The sequence below is a fragment of the Pezoporus flaviventris genome, unplaced genomic scaffold (genome assembly GCF_033815535.1).
Source record: "Pezoporus flaviventris isolate CSIRO_AGI_PZ_B2104156 unplaced genomic scaffold, CSIRO_AGI_Pfla_v1 ptg000072l, whole genome shotgun sequence".
Lineage (NCBI taxonomy): Eukaryota > Metazoa > Chordata > Aves > Psittaciformes > Psittacidae > Pezoporus > Pezoporus flaviventris.
Genome location: NW_026892620.1, coordinates 5,127,096 through 5,150,197, shown reverse-complemented (window position 1 = coordinate 5,150,197; position 23,102 = coordinate 5,127,096). Strand labels below are relative to the sequence as shown.

General features: G+C 40.7%; 1 protein-coding gene across 1 annotated transcript in view; it reads left to right on the top strand.

The window, feature by feature from the left end:
* Positions 1-3,425: 3,425 nt before the first annotated feature.
* The window catches only part of MYO16 (myosin XVI), a 381,803-nt gene continuing 362,126 nt past the window's right edge, over positions 3,426-23,102 (top strand). The window contains exon 1 of the mRNA XM_061472784.1: positions 3,426-3,571. The gene's annotated coding sequence lies outside the window, so the exon portion shown is untranslated. The remainder of the gene's footprint in view (positions 3,572-23,102) is intronic.

Below are 23,102 nucleotides of genomic sequence, written 5' to 3'. Positions count from 1 at the left end.
GGGTGATCTTAGCTCACCATTACAAAGGTTTCACCCAAAATTAATACTTTTTGTTCCAAGTCACACAGAGTTATTTCTACAGTGAACATTACTAATGCAAAATATCTGTGGTGGAGAAATTTTTTGTTGCCTTCTAATTTGTGGCTTTACAAAAGTTGAGTTGTAAATGTTTTTACATCAGCAAACTAATGAAAAGTAAAAAAAAAAAAATCTTCATATACATTGGATATAATGGTAAACTAACCTTTTAGGTCTTTTAATAGAGGAAGAATCAACTTCAGAAGCAAAACCAATATTAATATTTTAATTAAATATTGCCACTTTAGTGGAATAATTCAGCATTTTATTAAATTTTAGAATGACATTTTAATATGGGCTGCCTGCTGGAAGATGGTATGCTGACACAGGACAGTGCTGTGTCCTGCAAAGACACCTGGGCTAGCTTGGGTACAGGAACCACCACAGACCCAGCACTCCTGCTGAGACTACACTGCAATGCAGATGTACACTGCACATGCTGTCAGTGCTAACGTTGAGAGCTTGGTACATATTTCTCCCTGGCACTGAAGTTTGGAGCTAGAGAATCAGGTGCAGAAGGAATGATCTGGGACACTGGGGGAATAGGAAGTTTAATGCCTTGCTCCAGCAGCTAGTATGACTTCTTCAAACAAGAAGTGAGGTCTTCCCTTTGCCTGGCAGCATGTCCTAACCACAAAATAACAAAATGTTTCTTTCTCTAACAGTTCATTTATACCATGCAAAGTAGGGTAGTATACATAGGCAAAGCAGATTTAAGGTCCACTCTCTTCCGAGTTTTTCCTATGTAGGTGAATTCCACCAGACAGTTAAGTCAAATCTGTGGCTGCCTGCTGCAGCCCAGGGGCACTCCCCATCTTCTCTCACTGGCACCACAGCTGCTCTCTGCTTCTTTCTCATATACCCAGCACTGACTCAGAAAGCCTGTTCAAGCAACTGAACTAGCTATGAAAAAAAGGTTTTGTTTCTTTCTATTTTGCTCCAACAGAAGAAGCATCAGTAGCTGGACTTCCACCTTTAGGACCACAGATACCTCCAAAACCAGCTTAGCTGCACTGTAAAAGTACACTCTTAGGGAAAGAAGTCTCCTTCTGTGGCATCTAAACCTTTCTGTGCTTTGTGTAAGTCACTTAGGCATGTTAAGATTTAGGGGCTTTTTTATCATAGCAGTGCTCCTGGTTCTCTTCTTCCAAAAGCTAAAAAAATTAATTGATCGTTCATTTCACAGTAATGTAGTTCTTAATGTTTTGTAACTTATTCAGCTTTCTCACTCTTGAGAAAGTCTTGCAGCTTGCAGGGATTTTACTGTACGTTTTGTCTCAGGTGAATCTCCACAACTTGCAACACAATTAGCCTTGTAAATAAACTTTTGGATGTCAGTGTTTGCAAGAGTGAGGCTTACCTCAGTACTACAGGCAACAATTTCCATTTGACTTGAAATGGTTGCTTTTAAGTAATAGTCTGATGTGTAAGATAGAATTAAGATACTTCAGTTTTGAAAAATGAACTGTAAAGAGATATGGATCTAGTAACTGAGGTGCTTTACACAGCTACTGTTTCATTTCCATTTCCGATGCCTAGCCTCTAGTCCCTTAAGGAAGGTGACTTTACAATAAAAATCTAGATGACACAGAAGTCAAAGGAAAAAAATACGCATCACAGAAGACTTCTAGGAAGTCCTTTCTACCTGAGACATCACTCTTTCTGAACTGAATGAAAATCAATAGGAAATGACAGATCTTACATATGAAAGTTGCTTACAGAGCTCAAGTTACCTATCTTTCATGTAACAACTGATTATTTAGTGTTTGATCAACAAGCAAAGAGCCATAACAGGCCTGCCTCAGCCCCAGAGAGTTTCAGACCACTTTCTAAGAAAGCGCTTCAGCAAGACACTAAGGCGTGCGCTGAGGCTTGAGGAAAAAGGAAATTGGATACTCCGTCACTGTTAGGCCAGAGGGCAGCCAGAATTCAAAGTCAAAGAGCCAGAAGACACCCTCTAGGCATTTAACATGCAGGAGGCTGAATGAGGGTCTAAATTTTGCTTCCTATATTACATGTCCCTAGAATATAGCTATTCTGTGAGCACATTTCCTAACCAAGCACCTCAATCACAAAGCTAGAGACTAGGTTCTCCTTTTCTTCAGTCCTCATAGTTCCTTCACTCCTGCTTGTATGGCTTCAGCTTCCAGGCACAGGAAAGAGTAGGCACTGCTCCCAACCTCTCCACCTGAATTTAATCTGCCTACAGGGACACTGAACGTTCAGACATTGGGTACTAAGACCCTAAAACTTCAGGTGAAGCTCATTGTGGTCAGGTTCATGATTGGCAGCTTGGGCTTCTCTGAAAAACTTGAGTGAATTTCAGAAGTGGGCTACTTGCACTTTGAGCTTTAAATGAGGCACAGGTAACCAACACTAAGTTGGTGAAGGTATCATCACCAGGAACTGTTCAAGACTCAGTGAGAGGTAAGCTAATACAGAGTTTATAGTCTTTCATCAGTCTCAGAAAATAAATGCATTGGTGTGAATCAATAGATGTGTATGTTAGCTAAAAGTTAAGCAGGATTCTCACCTGTTCACACATGCCTTACCAGCCAGTCTTATTATTTGATAAGATGGCAAAAGACTTTTCTGTCACCAGGATTTGTGGCTTTGCTGCCTTTAAGGTTCTTTTGCAAGATTTCTGCTTGCAGTGCCAGCAAATACAGCACTGAAGCAGCAGAGTGTGAGCAAGCTGCTTATAGTACTGAGAAATAGATGCATGCAAGCTGCATGTAGTTTCCTAACTACAAACCTTGTAAGAAGTGCAGGTTTTGCCTCTATCTCACCGGGTGATAATTATGACGTTCCTAGCGTCTCTCTTTTGTTGGGTATTACGTGCCAGCAGATAATCAAGTGGGTCTTTGTTGTGCTGAGCTACATCCAGACTACTCCAATCCACACAGCCTCCCCTCTTTCTTAGGGCAGTTCACCGAAGGGGAGGGAGAGGGGCGGACAACGAAGGTCGAAATCCAAAAGAGCCGCGGCGTGTCCCGCGGGGCTGCGTGAACACCGGGCACTGCTGGTGGGGGCTGGAAAGGGCGGCACAGGGAGGGGTACGAGAGGTGCTCTGCGGTGTGCCCGGACGGGGAGTTGGTGCAAAGGGAGGGCGAACCTCGCTTGGACGACCCCTCCGCCCTCGGGGCGCCCAGCCAGGTAGTGGGGCGGGGCAGCGCAGTGAAAGCCGTCCCCCGACTGCCCTGGCGCGGCCGGCAGCTGGGCAGCGCACAGCATCGCGGGGAGGCGTCTGTGAGAGGCAAGTAGGGAGGAGTGCTAGGGAGGCAGGCGGAGGCAGCACGGCTTGGCTCCGCACGGCGGGGCTGGGCGCACCGTGCTGCGAAGATAGACCACAGAGAGAGACTGCAAGTGTGCCGCGGCGCCGGGCCACGCCGCAGCCTCCTGTCGCCTCGCTTCGTCGTGCCTGGCACCAGCGGAAAGGAGGCAAGAGGCGATTCCCCCCGCCACCGTCTGCCCACGGGCCGCGTCCTCCGCGGTAAGAGCCGCCCTGGGAGGGGTTTCTGCGGAGCTGTCGGCACATTCTGCGGAGGGTGGTTTTTTGTTTTGTTTTTCTTTTTTTTTTTTTTTACTTCCCCCCCTCCTCTTTGTTTTCTCTCTCTGTCCATGTCCTGCCCGGGGAGAGGCAGGAGCTGCCAGTGTTGCGGGTGGGGAAAGGTTGATCCAGTGGGTCACCGAGGTGCTTGGTTCAGTCCGCTCTTACTGTGCGCGGAAGTGAGAAAACTAACACGGGGTATGTGAGGTTTGCACTTTTCCTCACACCCAGCTCCTTTGTGGGTACACTGTGGCGCTCCCCGAGCCTCCGGTTCGGGCGGAGAGGCTGATGCAAGCCGCCACCCCGTCGGTGGAAATCAGCGTTGACAGGATGGGAATTTTCAGCTGAACGTTTTATTTCATTGGCCGTGTCAGTCGGTTAAATCCCGGTGTTATGTGGGAGAGCGCCCACCGAATAGGTAAAGAAAGGGTGAAGGGCAATGTCGTGTGCTACGCTGGTTTCCATCAGCCCTCCTCAGGTGGGTCCTCGGCCCGTGTCTTCCTTAGCTGGAGGGATCCTCGCGCCCGCGTTTCACAGCAGGCGGGTGAGAGCCTGTGGGTCTTGCGTAAGGCTGGATACCAAAAAACCTTGGTTTGAAAGGACTGCTGTTGTTGGCTTTTGGGAGCTTGCTGGCTTCAGAGGCTTGCTATGGGGAGAGATTACTTTTTCTCCTCTCTGGGAAGGTACTGACTAACGTGCCAGAATAATGAAGGAAGAGGGGAGCAATGCAATTTAAGTTCTTGCACAGTGAGTTTATGAACTTTCTGTGGGAAACTTTGAAACAGGAAAAGTGAGAACATCAACCTGCAAAACACAAAGGTCAGCCCTGGAGCAGTGCAGGGGTGGAGTGTGATCACAGACCAGAGTATCCTGCCGTGGGTTGTATTTGGGCAGAATCCCAGGCAGATCATGGTTTCTTGTCTCCTTTTCCCACATCTTTGTAAGAGAGCATTTCTCCTGTTGAGCTCTGTATTCTCCATATATTCTGCTTATAGAGCCCTGTCTACACCAGTGTTATCAGTGTGTTGTACCAAAACCAAGCAGGCAGTGCTGTATTAGTAGTTTCTTAGGTGGTGCTTTACTTTGGGAATAGTGTTGTGGATGTAAAACCATTCCCTTTTGTGGAGAACAGACTAAATTTAGACTTCATTGCCAGCATCTGAGATGTGACCCAAGGGTAAAAAAATCCCAAAAGGCCAAGGAAGTTCATTACGTATGTATGTATACAGATGTGTGTACAGTAGGTTCAAAGCAATGGGACAAGTTCCCTTGGTTGGACTGTCGTTGCACAACAGCAGGGGTGCCATTAAAAGTACCGGTAAAAACCGGGATTAGGGTGATTGGTAGAGCAGAGCTCTGAACAGTTGCTGTGATTTTGTGTTGGAGCAGCTGTAAATCACATTATACAAAGAGAAAGCCAGTCCTTTGCCTCAAAAGATGACACAGGTACAGCAAGCAGTAACAGGAAGGAACAGAGGGCAAGCCATTTGTCTAGTATTATGTAGGTTAGGCCAGAACTGAAAGTTTCCAGACTGAAACTGGCTTTATATATTCTGTCTTTGTTAGAATACTTTTTCATTATGAACTTTTTTTTTCCAATAATGGAGTAATTTTGCAATTACTAGCAACAATGTTTGATGTACAGTATGCAGAGCACGTATTTAATGTGGAAAATGAATAAATGTTGAAGATCTTCAAACTGGGAGATCAAAATGCTTCTAACTGGAAGTGCACAAAATTATTTGAATAAATCTACCTATGGTATAGTGTATTCTTTAATTGTACGGTGGCGATTAAATGCAGCTTGAGTTCCTTGGGATTTGTAATGCTGGTTGACGAAACTGACCATCATGAAACACTGGTTTATTGTGCTGCTTAGAAATAGCTCTTGCATTTTGTGCTAGCATGATGTTACTTTAAGTAGTACCATTATTTCAAACCAGTTTAATAAGATGAAAAGCATTTGGCGTTCACTCCTCTAAAACAACATTTTAGTGCTAACTTCATATCCTTGCTCAAAGGTATCTATAAAATACCATGCTTATGTAGGGTGTTGTACCAAGAAAAATAGACATCTGGATTAAAGCTGTCTTAAAACATTTTTGTCATGAAGCGACAACAGAACAGCAGTTTAAACCACGCTTTTCCGCTTTTGGAGGGGAATGATTTCTTCACCTTAGACATGGAAACTGACCATGTAATCGTGAGGTAAGTGGCCATAATAAATGGGATGCTTTCATGAGATGAATTACGGGTTTGAACATGAGCCTCTTCATCTCACCTGATTGTGCTAACGAGTTGTTTTAGAGTGATTCTCATGTGTTTCTTTCACAAAAAGATGTGCTGAAATACACAGTTTGAATATATGTGTTCACACACAGAGTGTTTTCTTGTTCTATTTTGAGATACAGCAGAAAATATTCTTCCAATCTGAATAATGCTTTTATCCAGATTTTCATGAATGTGACTTTATCTAGTTCTGTAAAAAATGTCACAATAGCAAATTTCTCATCTGCCTTAAAAACCCAACCAAACAAAAAATCCCAAACAACAGCCCACAACAAAACAACCCCCAAACAAGCAGTATGGTCCGAAGACACTTTGTACAGTCAGTACTATCTCAAGTAAAGCCTGCATGTTGGCTTGTTACTGTCTTGCTAATCATAGCCTAGCAAACCTCACTTTCATGTTCTCGTTTTTTTTTCCACATGATCTTCTTTGTGCTATAAACTGTTAAGGTAATTATAGCTAATGAACACGGGAAAATGCTGTAATCCAGCACAAAATTAGCAATAACAGGGAATGCAGTTGATGATGTCTGGAAATACCGTGTTGTCACATGCTGTCAACAACAACAGCTGCTGGAGATACTTGCCATTTTGTGGGCCAGACCTGCTGGCTTACGACTCTGCCAAGTTCATGTGAAATGCAGCTTGTTGCATCTTTCTGAAAAGGACGGCAGATACTTTTTCAGCTCAGTAAGGTGAAAGAACCTTCCTAGCAGACAGCTAACTCTAACCTTTGCACTTATATTTATTAATTTTCCCTAAGGTGTGCGCTTCATGTGGTGCCAAGCCTAGCTCTTCATTTGAATTGTTTAGCTTCTTATGAAACATGTCACAGCAGTCAAATAAACATCAATATGTGTGTGTGTATATATCTGGCTAGTCACACAGCCTTTTTGTGGAGTAATTGTTAATACATCATGCTGTGTTTCATGCCTGAAAGTGTGTATATTCCTGGCCTGTTTTATTGCACATACAGAAGCGGAAGGTTAGATAATGGATTTTTGGTTTTGTTCCTTCTTTCCAGATCTTAATTGTGGCAGTGCTAGGTCTTGGCTAGTGGGTAAGCTGGTATCTGTGGTCATCATGTTTTCCCCTAAATTACATCCTAAATTCACAATACCATTCAGAGAAAGGCTTTTGTTTTGACAAAACTTGATCTTTCTGTCAAAACACCCAGGACAGCTCTGGGTATCTCCAGTATGAATGAATATTTGAATACAGAGGGTTGGGTGTATCCACTGGAAGAGAACTGAGGTTATTGTAAGTTGCAGTAGGGGAAAAATAATAGATACATAAAAAATCATTACTGTGTGGTGCTCCAGGAAGAGAATGACTGTGTTTCTTGTTTTGTTTTGTTTTCCTAATGGATATAGCAAATACATATGTTTTTCAGGGGTAGTTGCTGTGGTATAAAACAAAAGGGGACATTAAAAGGTGGACTACATGAAAACTAAATGATACCAACAATGAGGCCTCAGGTAAATGGCTTCAGGGTGTTTGAAATAACTGAGTTTTGAATCATACATAGAGAAGTAGCTGGTTATTTCCAGACATGCTAAAAATGCGTTGTCCCTCTTTGGAATAAATGTATGTCTAGGGTAAGGTAAACTTCTAATGCCCTTAAAAAGATGGGAGAGCAGCACATGCATTTTCAGCAGCGCAAGGGTGACACCTGTGTTGACTCGGAGGTATGGGCACTACGGTAACCAAGTTGGTGTTTCTGTTGCTTTTAGGCATAAATTGCTCTCATCTGAGCTGGTGGGAGAAATAGTAGGTTCTGAAGAGAAAATACAAAGTCTTTCAAAATGCAGCCTTTCCTTTAGCAGCTGAAAGGTATTTGAGGTTACCCAGCAAATCCCTTAAATCTTTTTTTTCCTCCCTTGGTGAAAATGGCTAAGATGGCACAACTGGGTTTGTTGTGGAATATGTCTGGCAATGAGGGGCTGCTGCTCAAAGATTGTCTAAAGGTAACTGGGCAATGTGATCTGAGTCCATAGAGAGATACTGGAAGCTAGCTCTGTCTCAGAGGCATGCATGCAAGTATTCCTTGTAGGCATCTAAAGTATGTTGCAGCCCTGGCACAAGCATGTAACAACCACACCAAGTAGTAAATTGAGGTGACTGAGAAGATGCTGTTTGTGGTTCAGAAGACAGTTTTTGTGATGGTTGATGTCATAGTGGGAGTGAGGTGTTCCATACAAATAGAAATTCTTTTGTCACATGAAGCAGCGTTCAGTGGACTTGAAATAAACTGGTGCAGTGCTGCCAGAAAAACAAACAGAAAAAAACACCCCAAACAAAACACACCTAAAAACCCCAAAATAAAAGTGGTTTTCGTTTTGTTACGTAAAGAGCATTGCATCTGCTCTTCTGAGATCACAGGTGACTCTGGTTTGACATTAGAATAAGATACAAAATGTTTGGAAAGATTATGGGATGCATGAAATATCAATATAGTTGTGGTGGGTTTTTTTTGAAGAAGTATGTGTCAAGTAAATGGGCTATGAAGGAATTGTAACTGTTGCTGTTTTTAGCAGTAGTTTACTGTGGAGCAATTCTCAATTGAAATGCCTTTTGTGTCAGGTGCTGTTTTATTAGGTGTAATAAACAATATGTCAGGTGCTGTTTTATTAGGTGTAATAAACAAAAGCATCTATTCATTTATTTTAGGGGCTTAGAAATACCATGAAGGAGGAGGGAAGACAGGATAGTGTTGATAGTTTTATATTTTTATGGCATCAGCAGCTAAATCCCATCATGGGAGCTTAATCTGAGCAAGTGCCCAGGCTGCCTATGTAATCAAAGGAGAGAGATGAAATGACCTGCTTGTGGTAAGTATCTGAGTGTATGGCCACGACTCTCTGCTATGCCTCTCTGATGTCAAAGAAGATGGGCATAGGAGTCCTTGCCTGTACCTGCACAAATCAAATGAGGTCTCTTTCCAGAAGAGAGTACTGTGGGTGCTTAATGTTTCCCTGGTAGTGTCCTGGATGTCAGCTGGAAGGGAAAGTTTGGGCAGTCTGTCTGATCTAGCTTATAGATAAAAATGCAGTGTGTCCTAATTAGGAGGTTTATTTAAGGAACATTAGTGATTTAACAGCCTGACCTAATTGCTCGTAAGCTTCTTGCTAATTTTGTAGTTGGCACTGGAGCAAGACTTTTTATGGAAAATACACCCTTAAGGAAATCAGAACCACTAGCTCCCAGTACTCAGAGAACTTTATTTCTGTGACAATGTTCTATAGACAATGCCTATAAGGAAATATTGCTATTTGTTCTATTCTTACATGATGGCAAGCATGGATAATGTGCCAAGTGTTTGCAAAAACCTATTATAGTCAGTTCTCACAACCAAAATGACTCTGGCTTTAGAACATCCATCTGTAGGATTGCATTCTGCTCAGATATTACCTAATGGAGAAAGTGTGCTTGAATCACTTTATACCACAGTTATCTCTGGCCTTCTAAGGGTGAGGAGAAGGGCTTGGGGTGTAGCCAGGGTGTGCTGGCTGTGTGCTCTTGCACTTTATAGCAGTCAAGACAGCTTTGTATAAACATAGATGGTAAGGTGCAACTTGAAGCAGCCATAAGCCCACTCCAAAATGTAGCATGGCCTTACTGTTCTTGTAGCTTGCTTCCAGGTAATCTATATAGCATGTTTCAGTGGAACAGAGAACTTGGTAGAGAATATCCTGGCGCATGAAGCAGGTGGTCATAGAAGTTTGCTTCTCAGAGAAGGTCTCTCAAGTATTCGCTTAATTTTGATAAGCAGACTTGCTTTTTCCAGGGACTGATAAATCTGACTGATCTTTAGCTCTGGAAGGTAGTTCATGCTTTGCAGAACTAAAACCTAATAATTTTGCTGTTTTTTAAATACTAGGCTTTTGATGGTTGTGAAGATAGGGAGCTTTGTAGCCAGTCTGGAGTAATGTAATATAAAAAAGGTCTGGAGAGAGAGATCTGTTCATTAGTTTAATAGATGCAGCTGGAAAAGAAACAAACAAGCTCTCGGGCTCAGAATACCTTATTCCCTTGTTGAACTGATGACACAGTTGAGCCTAAAAGCTTGTAACTTGTTTTTATTGCACAACAATTGCAGTAGGCTTTTAAACTAATCTTTTTTGTAAAAGAAAATGGCTTGCCTATGGGCGGAGCTGCTGTGTGCTTGGGGGCCACTGGGCATGGATATGTGTGTTTTAATGCAAAAACAGTTGGAGTTGCTTCAGCATGTGATATTGTGTCCTGGGCTCATGATTCCTCAGTCCTGTCACATTTCTTCCTTTCTCAGCAGGAAATGCTTGTCTACATCCCAGTGTGCCAACACAGCCATATAAAGAAAAGGATACAAAAACACTGCAAGCTACTCTGCTTCCACTTCCTTCCACAGATGCTGTTTTTGATGTCAAGTGGTCCAGTACTTCCTTGACCCTTTTCACTGAATGTATTTTAGTGTCAAATAAGTTGGCTCTCACTTTAGTCCCAGGTTCAAGTCTCCTGATTGTTCGCACTGCATATATGCTAATTAATTCAGTATCCCTACCAGAGATAGAGAAGTATTTTCTTCTGAAGAGGGGCGGGTGGGAGGGGAAAAAGGCATTGTTGGCTGTCTAATTTGTTTCAAGGTCTGCTCTGGACTAACAGTATGGGTACAGACCCTGCCAAGTTTGGCTTCCTCTGCCTGGGACGTTTCTCTAGCGCTCTTCCAGGAGGTCTTCTGACCTTAACTGCCCTCTCATGCCTGTGATAGAAAGAGCTTGGAAATACTCCTGAGTATCAGATCTAGCTGGGTTTTAATACAAGCACTGCCAGAGGAGAGATCCTAACCCCAGTGGTGGCTGTTCCTTACTATGCAGAGGAGTAAGTGGATAGTGACAGCATCAGTAGTTTTATTCCCATTCAGTATCAAGTGAGATTTTGGTATTAAATCATCTTTTCTTTGCTTACAGACATGTTCTTTTTCTTCATGTGAAAGGACATGTGGGCACATGCAGCACACAGGAGCTGAAGGGTACTCTAATAGTCAAGTGTTTAGAGATCAAACCTGTTCATCAGGGTGGGGAATACTCTCTCAGTGAATAAAGGCTGAGGAAGCAAAGCTGTTTTGTGGTAACTTTCACCCACAGAGACTTTATAGCTTCACAATATGAGCAATTTTTATTTCTATATTTTGTCTGTTGGTGTAACTACTACCCAGGCCTTCTGAATTTATGCTTGTGTTCGTACTTCTTTGTTGCAGCTACTGCCTTCCAGAATGCTGAAGGGTTTTTGTTCCCTCTAAAAAAGTGCTGTTTTATTCCTTGGTATGGGACTTCTGGATTTGTGGTTGTTTTCTGCCCTCCCTTATAGTCTAACAGAGGATGTTTGAGGACAATGTTACATCTACTTTACAAAGCTTTAATAAAAGGCATTGGATTGGGGTAACTGTGCAGTTGTTGAAGAAAGAGGAATGCTGGGCATGCAGAAGAAGAGCCTGCACCAGCTGCGCAGCACCACTGTGGCTGCTGCTGCTGAAGCTGTCCATGGGCTGCAGCACCCCTGTGTTTCTCTGCCCCATGGAAGTTGTGTTCCAGAAGACCTGAATACCCGATCAGTAAGTATCTAGTTACCAACAGTGCAAACAGGCAGATTAAGGTGGTTTTACTACGTTGTTTGTATAGTTTTCTAAAAGTGGAAACTACCACTTTCAAGCTTTTTCTCCTCATTTGTTTTAAATGTAGCTAATGCAAGTAATGTCTGACAGAGCAGTCAAATGTCCTTATTATTTGATGAGGATGTTGGAATGCAGTAGCACTTCAAAGCCTTCAGGGTTTGGTGGCCTAGGTCCTGTACAGATGTGTAATAAATAACAGTCCCTGCTCCCCAAAAAACTTTCTATCAGATGAGAGAAGAGCAAGGGCAAATTAGGTACTGTCTACAGGGACAAACGAGATAGCAAATACAACTTAAGCCGGAGGTGTTTCATTAGCGAAGAACACATTTCATTTCTGTTTTTCTGCTGTATATAGTAAGCTGTAATTAAACTAAATGGATCTTAATGTTTTAAATGCTATAAATATATAGGATTTTTAAGGTCAGTTCAGTGCCAGTGAGTAGGACAGAATTTCTCAGCTATCCAAGAGCAAGGGCCACAGAACACACAGTGCCCTGGGAGTGGAGAAGGGAAGGGTAATGTTGGTCTACTTTTAAGGGACAAAGCAGTGATTCTGGTCAGGTTGTCTGCTGATCTGTCAAGTTGTGCATGACCCTTTCATGAAATATAGTGACTTGCATGGCAGATTTGTCCTCCCTAGTTTAAGCACAATGAGGGTGACGGGCCACAGCAGCGTGCTCTAGTTCTTTGCATCATTTTGTCAGATCTAGCAATCACAGAAACCTGCATGCTGCCAAGACAAGCACTATGTGCCCTTTTATCACCTACCCTTGAGTCTTGATTCAGTGCAGCGTCCTCTTCTTCACTGTGGATGAGAAAGTCTGAAAGGGCAGTGTGAGGTTGTGGGGTGCTATGGCTTGCTGTGCACATTCCAGAACGGTTATTTGTGGTGTTAAACAGGCTGGCAATTTGGAATGGTGAAGGATGGGCCTGGATGTTTTCCTGTATCCATGCTTAAGTGTTAGCTGATCTTGTTGGAAAGGAAGGACAGCAACGTTGTGTGTCTGCTGTTGCAGCATCAGTTATGGATGAAGCTGTTTCTCTTTTATTTGGTCCTGCCTGTGGGCTGGCTGCACACATGTGAATTCCTTCTCAGTTCAAACACATCAGTTCTCACAGAGCTTTCTGTTTAGGAGAGGCACATCTAGTTCACAAAAGATACAATTTTGGCTATAGAACATGAGGTTGGACCCAAAGCCCCATGTTGGTGGGGCTAGAAAATATTTGTGTAGTTCTGCTGCTTTCTACATCTTTCTTCTATTGTTTCTGCATTTTTGGCTTTATTCCTTGTTGGTAAGATGTCAGCAATTCATGGATACACCTGTAAGAATAAGTTAGCAATGACTATTATTTGGTCTCGTTTTGTTGTCACTCCCTACTTTCACAAAAGCTTATCAACCAGAGAGAAAAGAGGTCAGGGAATTTTAGCAGGATCAAGTATAATACAAAATAGCCTTTTGCTTTGGTGTTTAAGCACAGAACATGGTGGGAGTTCTGCTAACCTGGGAACTGGCGAGACTGAACAATTTGTGACACTCTATGTATAGTATAATAACGGATTTCAGATTGCTCTCAAACCCCTTCATTTATTCTTGCTAGTTTAAAAAATGTCTGGGTTTGCAGATTGTTTCATATTGGCACTTGTTAAATTTCAGCCAATGTCTGACAGCTGAAAACTGCAAGTGCTGTTTCCAGCTCCCAGCTGATGCAGCCACTGGCTACTGATGACCTTTCCTCTTCCACAGACATAATGGTTCGGGAGTGAGATAAGGTATATTAAAGGAAAACAGAAAGAAAACCAATCCCGGTCCGTACTGCCCATCCTTCATTTTGCAACTTCTGTGGCTGTTTTTGTGAAAATGAAGGCAGTGACTAGTTGTGGTTCTTTGCTTTCAAACCACATTTAAATTTCTTTTCAGTATTGTTCTTTTAAAGTGCTGTCATGACTGCTGAAAATGAAGACATGAATGAAGGCTAAAGTGCCTGTCAATACAACAAAAATAAATAATTGTAACTGAGATAAATGGCTAAACTTATTCATGTTAAAAGTTATTTCTAGTATGATTTTTAGTATTATTCCAGTAACTGGTGTTGGATCAAGGATTTCCTTGGATTAGTATATTGTGTTCTTTCTTGACTTTCCCCCACCCCCTTAAATGGTGTGGCTTCTTCCTGCAGGGACTTGATGGCAAATCCTCTCAAGTCAATTTGTTAGTTTCCTAAGCAGTGCTGAGCAGACTGTAGCTGTTCTCATTAGCTTTCTTATTGCCTAATTGTCAGCACAAACCTCTTGAGGACCTGTTTGTAACATGAGTATGTCTTGATTTGTTTAATATACATTTTTATCTAGTCGTGGGGATGGCATTTAACTGTGCTCTGGTTTGTGAATCCTTTGTGAATTAGGCTTAAGTGACCAAAATCAATTGAAAATATCTAAAGACTTAGTGTGATTGATGGACATGGCTCTGTTTACAGACTGACTAGGTTTTAAAAGAGTTCAAGGTTTGCTCAAGCAGCAGGCTACAGGGTTATTTACTTCTAAGGAAAGAATTTCTGTTATCTGTTCTTTATCAGCACATGCTGAAGCACACTTTTGTTCTTTCTTCGTTTGTGAATTTAATGCTACTGACATAGCAGTTCAGAACAGCTTACATGATGGAAGACTGATACTGTAGCATTCTCTGATGTTGCTTTGGTAGCTAATTTCTTCTGGATTTTCTTTCAAAAGGGTTCTCATGCTGACAGCTGATACTGAGGTCTGACCTGTTTGGTTGTTCTGGAAGATGCTGGAAATTGCCTTTTTTTGGCTTTTTTTTTTTGTTGTTGTTGTTTCTTTTGCACCCCCCCCCCTTTTTTTTTCCCTTGGTGTAGTCACAGCTGTAGAAACTTGCTGGATATTTCTCAACAAATTGGGAATTAAGCACACTAATTTCCATGGACTGGGTATTCTTGGGGAAAAAAGTAATGTAATCCAAGAAATGAGAATCCCTTAAAAGGACTGACAGTCCTTTTAAACAAAGAGTACTTTGTTTATTTTCCCTACAAAGGGCAATAGCTTATATTGCTGCAAATGTGTTTTAAGGCGTTCACAAAATCAGTTTAAGGGGTGAAAAATCCCGAGATTATCTATGGAATTGCTTGAGCATGTAACAGTCAAAATCTGCTTTAAATGTTTTATCAAGGTAGCACTGATAGTTTCACTGTGAATTGTGTATATCCTGGGAAGGTGAGAGGATTGTTTATTGATAAGTTCACTGAACCATGCTTAGTTAATGCACCAGTGGTGCATCAGAGTCAAAGATGTATTTAGGCTATATTTTAACTTAAAATGAAAGTATCAATACTATAAATATGACTAATGTACTCTGGGATGAGGTTGGCCATCTTCTCTCAATTCTACCTTATGGCATGGGAAGAGAGCAAGTGAAAAATGTGTGTATGTGGCTTTTTTTGTTTTGTTTAAATCACAACATTGACCAGCAGCACTTTGAGCCTTTGTGCTCCAGAAAATGAAAGCATAAGCAGTCTATACTTGCGACATGACAAATGGAGCCACCATTTCAGTCTCCCCTAACATGCTAATCACAGAGCTCAGTCAGTGCTGGAGTCCATTATACCCCCATCACATAAGTTAACACATTCATTGGTGCTGGATATGGCTTCCCCCAGTGCTGCTTAAGACTTTTCCCCATTTGTAACTGTGACAATATAGATTTGGGTTGGAAGGGACCTTAAAGCTCATCTACTTGCAAACCCCCTGTCAGGGGCAAAGGACTCCTTCCACTAGGCCAGGTTACTCACAGCCTTGTGTTTATCATCCTCAAACACTGAAAGGTCGCAAAAGTCCGAGTACAATTCTTAAATGTAGCAGTATATTTTTAGTGTGTGCATCTGTGTTGTGTGTATGCATATAGATGTGTGTGTGTGTATGTTTCAGATTAATATTTCCCAGGAAGCTGGAAGTTATCCTGTAATACAAGTAAGTTTTCTTAATTTTAAGAAGCAGGTGATTCTTAAACCTTAGCAAGAGTACCATCTGCAGTCAAACTTTGTAAAGTCTGCGCTTTTCTGGCACATTCATATCCAGTAGGAAAAGGTACTGGCTAATGCTGTCTAGAAGACAGAGTGACCACCTTGCATAAATATTACTGTCTTGTATCTGGAGCTGCAGCATTCAGTTAGACATGCTGATTTGGAAAAAAACAAACCCCAGAAAAATCTTGTGCATGCACTTTCCCAATTTGTCCTTGCTTTTCAAGCTTATTAACTCATTAAGTAGCATTTAATGAGGATAACCACAAAGTAATTAATTTATACAGTATGTTTATTGCTTCCCTAATGAATTTATGTATAAAATTTAGAGTTCCTTAATGAATACGTTGATCTGTTTTTATACTTTGTATACATTTTGCTCTTCAAACAAATAAAAATATTTCTTCAAGGACTTTATTCTAGTCTATGGATTGTCTGTAAGAATTCCACCTGGTTTAAGCATGGTATAGAGTTAAGTTTTCTTAGAATGCATCCTGCCAAACATCAAAGCTTGTGAAGCTTTTTGTCCTGCTTTAAGTGTTTGGCAGTGTGTTGCACCAGGGAAAAGCTGTCCTCAGTTACACAGGGAATTGTTGTTTTTCCTAGTAAATGGTAGTTGTTTGACGTTATGTTCCTGCTTTGGGAGGCTGAGGAATTGGGTACTCTGGTATGATACAGAAACAATCTATTTGTCAGTAAATAGTTGTATTGGTTGTACGTATCTACGTGTTGTTAGTGGTGGGACTGCAGGGTTGGCCTCTATGGAAAGAGACCAGGAGCTGCCCTGTGCTGAAGACAGCTGGCTCCCATGGACTAGCTGCACCCACAGCTGAGCGTCTCGGCCAAATTGGTGGTATCTCTATGAACCTAAAGTTAAGAACCTCTGCGTACTTGAGAAAGGCCAATATGCTGCACAGCAGAGTGAGGAGGAAAAAAAGTGTGAGGCCCAGGTCAGAGAAGAAGGGGGAGGAGGTGCACAGCATTGGAGCAGAGACTCCAGTGGGAGGGACAGTGGTGGAGCAGGTATTTTCCTGCAGCCCATGGAGATCCATGCCAGAGGAGATACCCACACTGCAGCTGTTTAGGACCCCACATTGGAGCAGGTTTATAAAGCCTGAAGGAACTGTGACCAGTGGAGCACCCCTGCAGGAGCAGGTTTATCTTGAAGGACTTCAGCTTGTGAGAAGGACCCAAGCTGGAGCAGGGAAAATCATGAAGAGGAAGGGGTGACATAGAATCATAGAATAGTTAGGGTTGGAAAGGATCTTAAGATCAAGTTCCAACCCCCCTGCCATGGGCAGGGACACCTCACACTAAACGATATCACCCAAGGCTTCGTCCAACCTGGTCTTGAACACTGCCAGGGATGGAGCATTCATAATGGAACTGCTATTGATGACCACAACCCTGCATTCCCCATCTCCTTGCAGAAGTGGGTGAAGGAAGCAGAAAAGTCTTAATGAAGGAATAAAATGGAGCCTGGGAAGAAGGGATGTGGGGAGGTGTTATTGTCCGTTTCTCACCATTCTACTCTAATTTACAAGGAATTAAATTAATCTTCCCTGAGTCAAATCTGTTTTGCCCATGTTGATAACTGGTAAACAATCTTCCTGTCGTGACCCTTGACCTGTTGAGGAGGGAGGATGAGAGAGTGGCTGGGTGGGTGGCTGCCAGGTGGCTGAGATCAACATTGAGCTGTAGTCTATACAATAATTAAATCATAAATACATCATAAATACAAAATCCCCTAATCTACGACTGAACTATCATATTAGGAATCTATTAAATTTTATAGTTTGTCGATCCACAATATTTAAGGAAATAATAAGTTGAAGTGAATGCAGGTTGGTTTTTTTTTCTGATTTTCACAGGCTTAATACTAAGAGTACTTAGCCCATGCTAATATGCAGTCATTCAATTCTTGGACTTAGCTTTTAAAGAATTAATTGTACTAATTTGTGGTTATAAGTGACATGCTTAATTCAAAAAGGAATAAAATTATTTTAAGAACGTAGAGTACAATAAAGCTAAGTGTACTATATATATAATCGTGACAAAAATAACTGGTTTAGTGTTGAGAAGAAAAAATGTGTGAATTTGCAGCATAAATGTATTGGTGGCTGGTTTTACAATTGAGGTAATCCTGTATTTTGCCTCCAGATTGCAACCTCTCTAAAAATAGGAGCTGAAGTCTCTGGTACTGAAGACAGTACAACCAAAATACTCCTGTGTATTTGTGGACATGTGTTTAATGCATCTTTTTCCCTTGAAGGAACTTGTTGCTACATATATAAATCGTGTGAGAAATTGATGTGCAGCATTAAAACATTGTTCTGGAAAAAGGGTACATTTTACTTGATGTAGTCTCAGTTTTGAGGTATTATTTGTAGTAGTTTCAGAATAAATGGGAACCTCAGCTATGTGGTCAGAGAGAAGTTTTCTGCAGCCCTGTGTTTTTTGCGTATTGCAGCTAAGACTTAATTATTCATCCTTTGAGGGACATCATACTGATCTTGACTTAGTCTATTATGTTGTCTGTGCATATCTGATGTTAATTGAGTCCATCAAAAAAGCACATTAACTAGTATAATTTATTCAATATCTCCTTAACAAAGAAAATTGTATTTATTTAAAGTAATTTAAAAGAAGCAAAGACTTCCCCCTCATTAAGGAAGGTATTTGCAGAATCTTGGTTCTTCTCTAAGCACACAGAAGACTGTGGTTTATCATTTAATACCTTATTTTGTAGCTGTGTAGAAATACTGCTTTGTTTTAATTGCAAGCACTGTAACACAATAAATGCTGTTCATTTTCTGCGAAAGGACTGTATGAATGGTTTCATAATGTAGTATACGGCAGAAAGTAACAAGTAAAATCCATTAAAAATAGGATGAACTGCAGAATTAAATTCTGTAGCAAAACCTTTTCAGTTGAGGGAAGTCTGTCCTTTTTTCATGTATAAATTATATAGGATGCAGATACTAACATTTTAATTGCCAAATTACTCCCTCTTCCCATCTTTCCTGTATGCAGAACATCCCCCTGTACTGTGCCGTTCCTACTAAAACTAGCAGAGTTGACAAACGTTTATGTAAACACAGGCACAACTGGCTTTCATGTTATGGCTTTGGCTCCTAGTGACAGCGCTCTCCATTTTGACCAGATTTTGTAGCCAATACATTAACCTTTACAGGTTTCCTTTCATGATTTTCTTTTCATGCCAGTGATGGGATTAAGCCATTCATTCTCAGTTTGGATGCAAAGTAAATACTGTTAGTATCACCTCTGTGAATCTAGAATGAATGGCATTGCTCCTAGTGCAGTTTTGTTTCACTCCAGTATAAATCAACGTTGTACCAGTTTAGAGAAGCAAAAACATTATCTCAAAAGTGCTTTTACTTGTAATACTCGTTATGTAATAAATAGTAATATTATTAATAACAAATATTAATATTCTATAATTAGAAGTCTTGTAGGAGTGCACTGAACTTGAGATAAATGTACATAAAAAACATCTTTAGTTTAAAAGTATAAAGATCTACTGGAAGTGTAAAGATCCATTTATAGGTAAAAGAAGCTGTATCTTGGGTGTGCAGAATTGAGATGGGCTCCTTCCTTCTGCCTCGTATGTAGCTCACCATACTTTTACAGAATTCCCAGTTAGAGCATTGACCAGAGAATTTATTGATTAATGTTTATACACCTCTCTTGTGATGTACTTTAGGGGTAAAAGAGGATAGACACTTTAACTTGGGAGGGGTAGCAAAATAGGAGTACTGAAGAAGCAGAAGTTGTATGAATAGATACCTAATCACAGCAAAGCTGTCATACCAGTGGTTCTCATAGACAAAATTTTAGTCATACTTCTTTTGTGAGCAAGGAATTTTGTCCTCAGAAATGGAAGCAAACTAAATATCGTAAAATACCAAGTGTTTGCTGTAAAATAAGTGTCTTGTCTTTAATGTGAGAAACATGAATTAGGAAAACTCTGTTCAAAGTGGATCAGTTGCACCTCCTTAAAAACGGTGTACAGAAGGAAGAACCATGTCTTTTCTTCATTTGAGCTCTGCTTTGTTTCATAAGTCACTATTTCCTAATATTTCCTTTTGTGTATACCTAAAATAGAAAATAGTGAATATTTCATTAAAGATTTGTAATAATGAATAAATTCACTTTGTAGAAGTATGGAAGAGATTTTCTGTCTCTGGAACAGACATCTTAAGAGCTATTTACCAGTATTCTGTATGCATGTGTGCTTCAATCTTTGATTATTCACAGTTATTAGCAATACATACTTGAAGCCTGATGAAGTACTATCCAAAAAGACAATCTTACGCTTCCAGAGCAATGACTTTATCTGCCTAATGAAGGCAGGGTGTAATCTTAGCATGTATTTTAGCACTATTGCTATCTCAGCATTTCAAAGTGCTAGTCGTTTAATTGTCATATGTTCAGTCTTTCAGTCCCTGAATTAATATTTTCAAAATCTGAAAGATGTTTCTATGTGTCTGTGTATATAAAAAGTAAAATATGTACATGTATATATAGCATATGAGTGTTAGTCATTTTGATTGCATGAGATGTTTCACAGAAACTTTCAAGAAAGAATCCTTTTTTTAGCTACTAGTTTTCTGAGGGCTCCTTGCATATTTTTCGTAGGGGCACTTGCTGCCTGTCTTTTGAAAGTACGGTGTTGACCTTTGATACCATACTTAAGGAACATAGGGCTGGGTTGTATCACTGTTACTGATGCATCACATGGTAAATCAAAAATTAGCACCCACAGCTGTTGCACTATGTTTTGCTTGCTTATGTTCATAATATGCATGTAATATGCAATATAAAAGGATTAAGAACAGAGCTGTACTGAGCTTGCTTGGTTTCCTTGTTGAACATTGTAGGAAAGTATTTTTCCATCCTGCGTATGCTGTAAGAGACTGAAAAAAAAAAAAACCATGAGGAAGAGAATTCTTCAGCTAAAGTGTCATTCTGTGTGGTGCCAAATAATCAATTGGAAAACCTAGTACAGTTCTCTTGTTTGTGGGTTTGGCTTTTGCACCCAGTGGTTTATGAAAATGATGTGAGGTTTAAAGGGGACGTCATGCATGTGGGGCCTCGGCATGGAAAGAGAGATAGCATTTGCAAGCTGATGAAATATATTCCTGTGGACAGCCTAAGTGATGCGACCTGTCAAGGTAATGAATGGAGTATTGTACTTAGCAGGAATATTACAATGGCTACTGTATGCAGGGATGATGTTTCCTAAATTGAAAACCAGGTTTATTAATGGTGTTCTTATAAAGACAGAACTAATCTAGGATTCTGTTACCGTATTTAATTAACAAGTCAACCATTAAGGATCCATGCAGTTCAGCTTCCAAAGTGAGTGATGATCAATTTTTTTGCTGTGTTCGCAGCTATGAAAAAGGTGGTTGCAAACCTCAGAAAGCTAATTCGGAAACATAGATCAATATTTCATTCTGCCTTTTGCCAATGTTAAATTTGTAGAAAGAAATGTTCACATATTCCTAAATCTTGTTTATGATTTAAGCATCCTGCTTATTTATTTCTTTGAAAATATTATTCTCTGCCAGAAAGACTGTTTAACCTGATAATCTTGTGTCTGGGAAATTTCTTGGAAGTAATGGGCCATTCAAAATGCGACATGTTGTCTCTCAAGTCTTGAAATCTGTAATTCATAAATTCCACGGTATGAACCAGGGAATTGATTGCCAGTTTTCCTGAGGAGAAGGGCACCTGTAACGCTAGGAGCTCAGCTGTGTGGCTCTGGTTTAGGTGACTGGAAGCTCTCTCCACAGACAAGCATGTGAAGGGAGACAGTAGAAGTGTACTGGACTGTGACAAGTACAACAGCAGAGACCAGTGGCTGGAGTGTGGTGTGTGACCCGTGCAACATTGTCTTGAAACATATATAGTGCCATGACAGCCAGCACAGATGGCAGGAGTGCAGAAGGGAAACCTGATGGCTAGTCTGATTTATCCACAATTGCCTCCTGTCCTTTTGTTGTGTTATTAGTGGTATACCGAGGAAATGGGGCAATAAAGACACGCATTGGGAGGATATAATGGTTCAGCATTGAAAAATGTTAATGAAGTGCTGAAAAAAAAGCTTTTGGGAGTGAAGTGTTCGCATATCAATAAATTGCCTGTTTAATAGGAAGGGTTCCCTAATGTTAATGGGTCTGGTCATGATTTAGTGCAAAAGGTGCTGTCTTTGAGCTATAAAAGCAGGAAGGGAAATGAGAAGGAAAACATCCATTTCTTCTGTATTTGAAGTAGATGTTAATAGACTTTATGAGCTGTGAATGCAGTGGACAAAAGAAGGATGTATGAAGTGCTATAAAATAGATCCCAATAGATAAATTTAATGTTTAAAGCCCAGGGGGGAAAAAAAAAAAAATTGCATAAGTTGCAAAATTTCCTGTTAAGTGACTCAAAGAAAAAGATAGGGAGAAATGTCTGTAGAGCTGTATGAAGCCCTGTTTGTGCTGGAGCTGTTGTACAAGGCTGGTGCCTGGCCAGCTTTAGTCAAAGCAGACTAAAAGCTCTGACATTTGGCCAGAGTTCATTGTTGGATAGCTGAGATTATCCCAGCTACTTTATCACTAGTTATCCAATGAGCTGCTTTAGGATCCTAAATATTGTAATAGCTTCTAAAAGATCATCCTTTTACCCATGGTAGTAGCTTAATGTAGTAGACAATTTCTTCTGCAAGAAGAGACCTCAAACCTGTTCACTTAGCTGGCAAGTTCTTCTTCTGTCCTCCTGCATCACAGTCTGAACTGTCCATCTTTCCCTGCAAAGCTAACCTTATATACAACATTGCTATCCTGTTTTGCTGGACCATATATGCAAGAACAAATGTATGATGGTGCAGCAGAGAAGAGTTACTGCATGGCCTGAAGTTACATATCTTTCTTCAGTCTCTTTGTTAATTTGTAATGGCATATAAGTACAAATTCTTTAACGTGCTTTTCCCATAATAGCGGCTGTTTCCTTCTAGCGTGTATTAAGTTATTCTGGAGATCAGACACTTGTTATTTGGTTCCCCTATTTTGTTTTTTATTTTAAGTGCCCCATCATCACGTGGTTATGCCTCTAGCTGTAGGCAAAACCACAGAGCTTGCTTGGGGAAAGGAACCGTAGCTGCCTTGCTTCTTTCTCTTTTCCATTATACACTGTATTAAAGAAGTCACACCCTTCACTATCTATCCTCTTGTGGAAATACCTCTGAATGGAGATGATACTGAATCCTGGAATAGAACTTTGAGTGTACATCTTTATGATGCACAGGGGTATCTCATACTGTGGAACTCGGCTGATAGAGGAAGAAGGCTGTGTATTATTTATTTTAGAAGATAATGGGCTATAGCAGCTAAAGGGGAAAATCCTTACTACATGGTGTATTCAGATGTAATATTCTCCTTATCGTCATTCTGAGCATTGAATAGTTCAGCTAAGCATATGGAATTTGCAGTGAAAT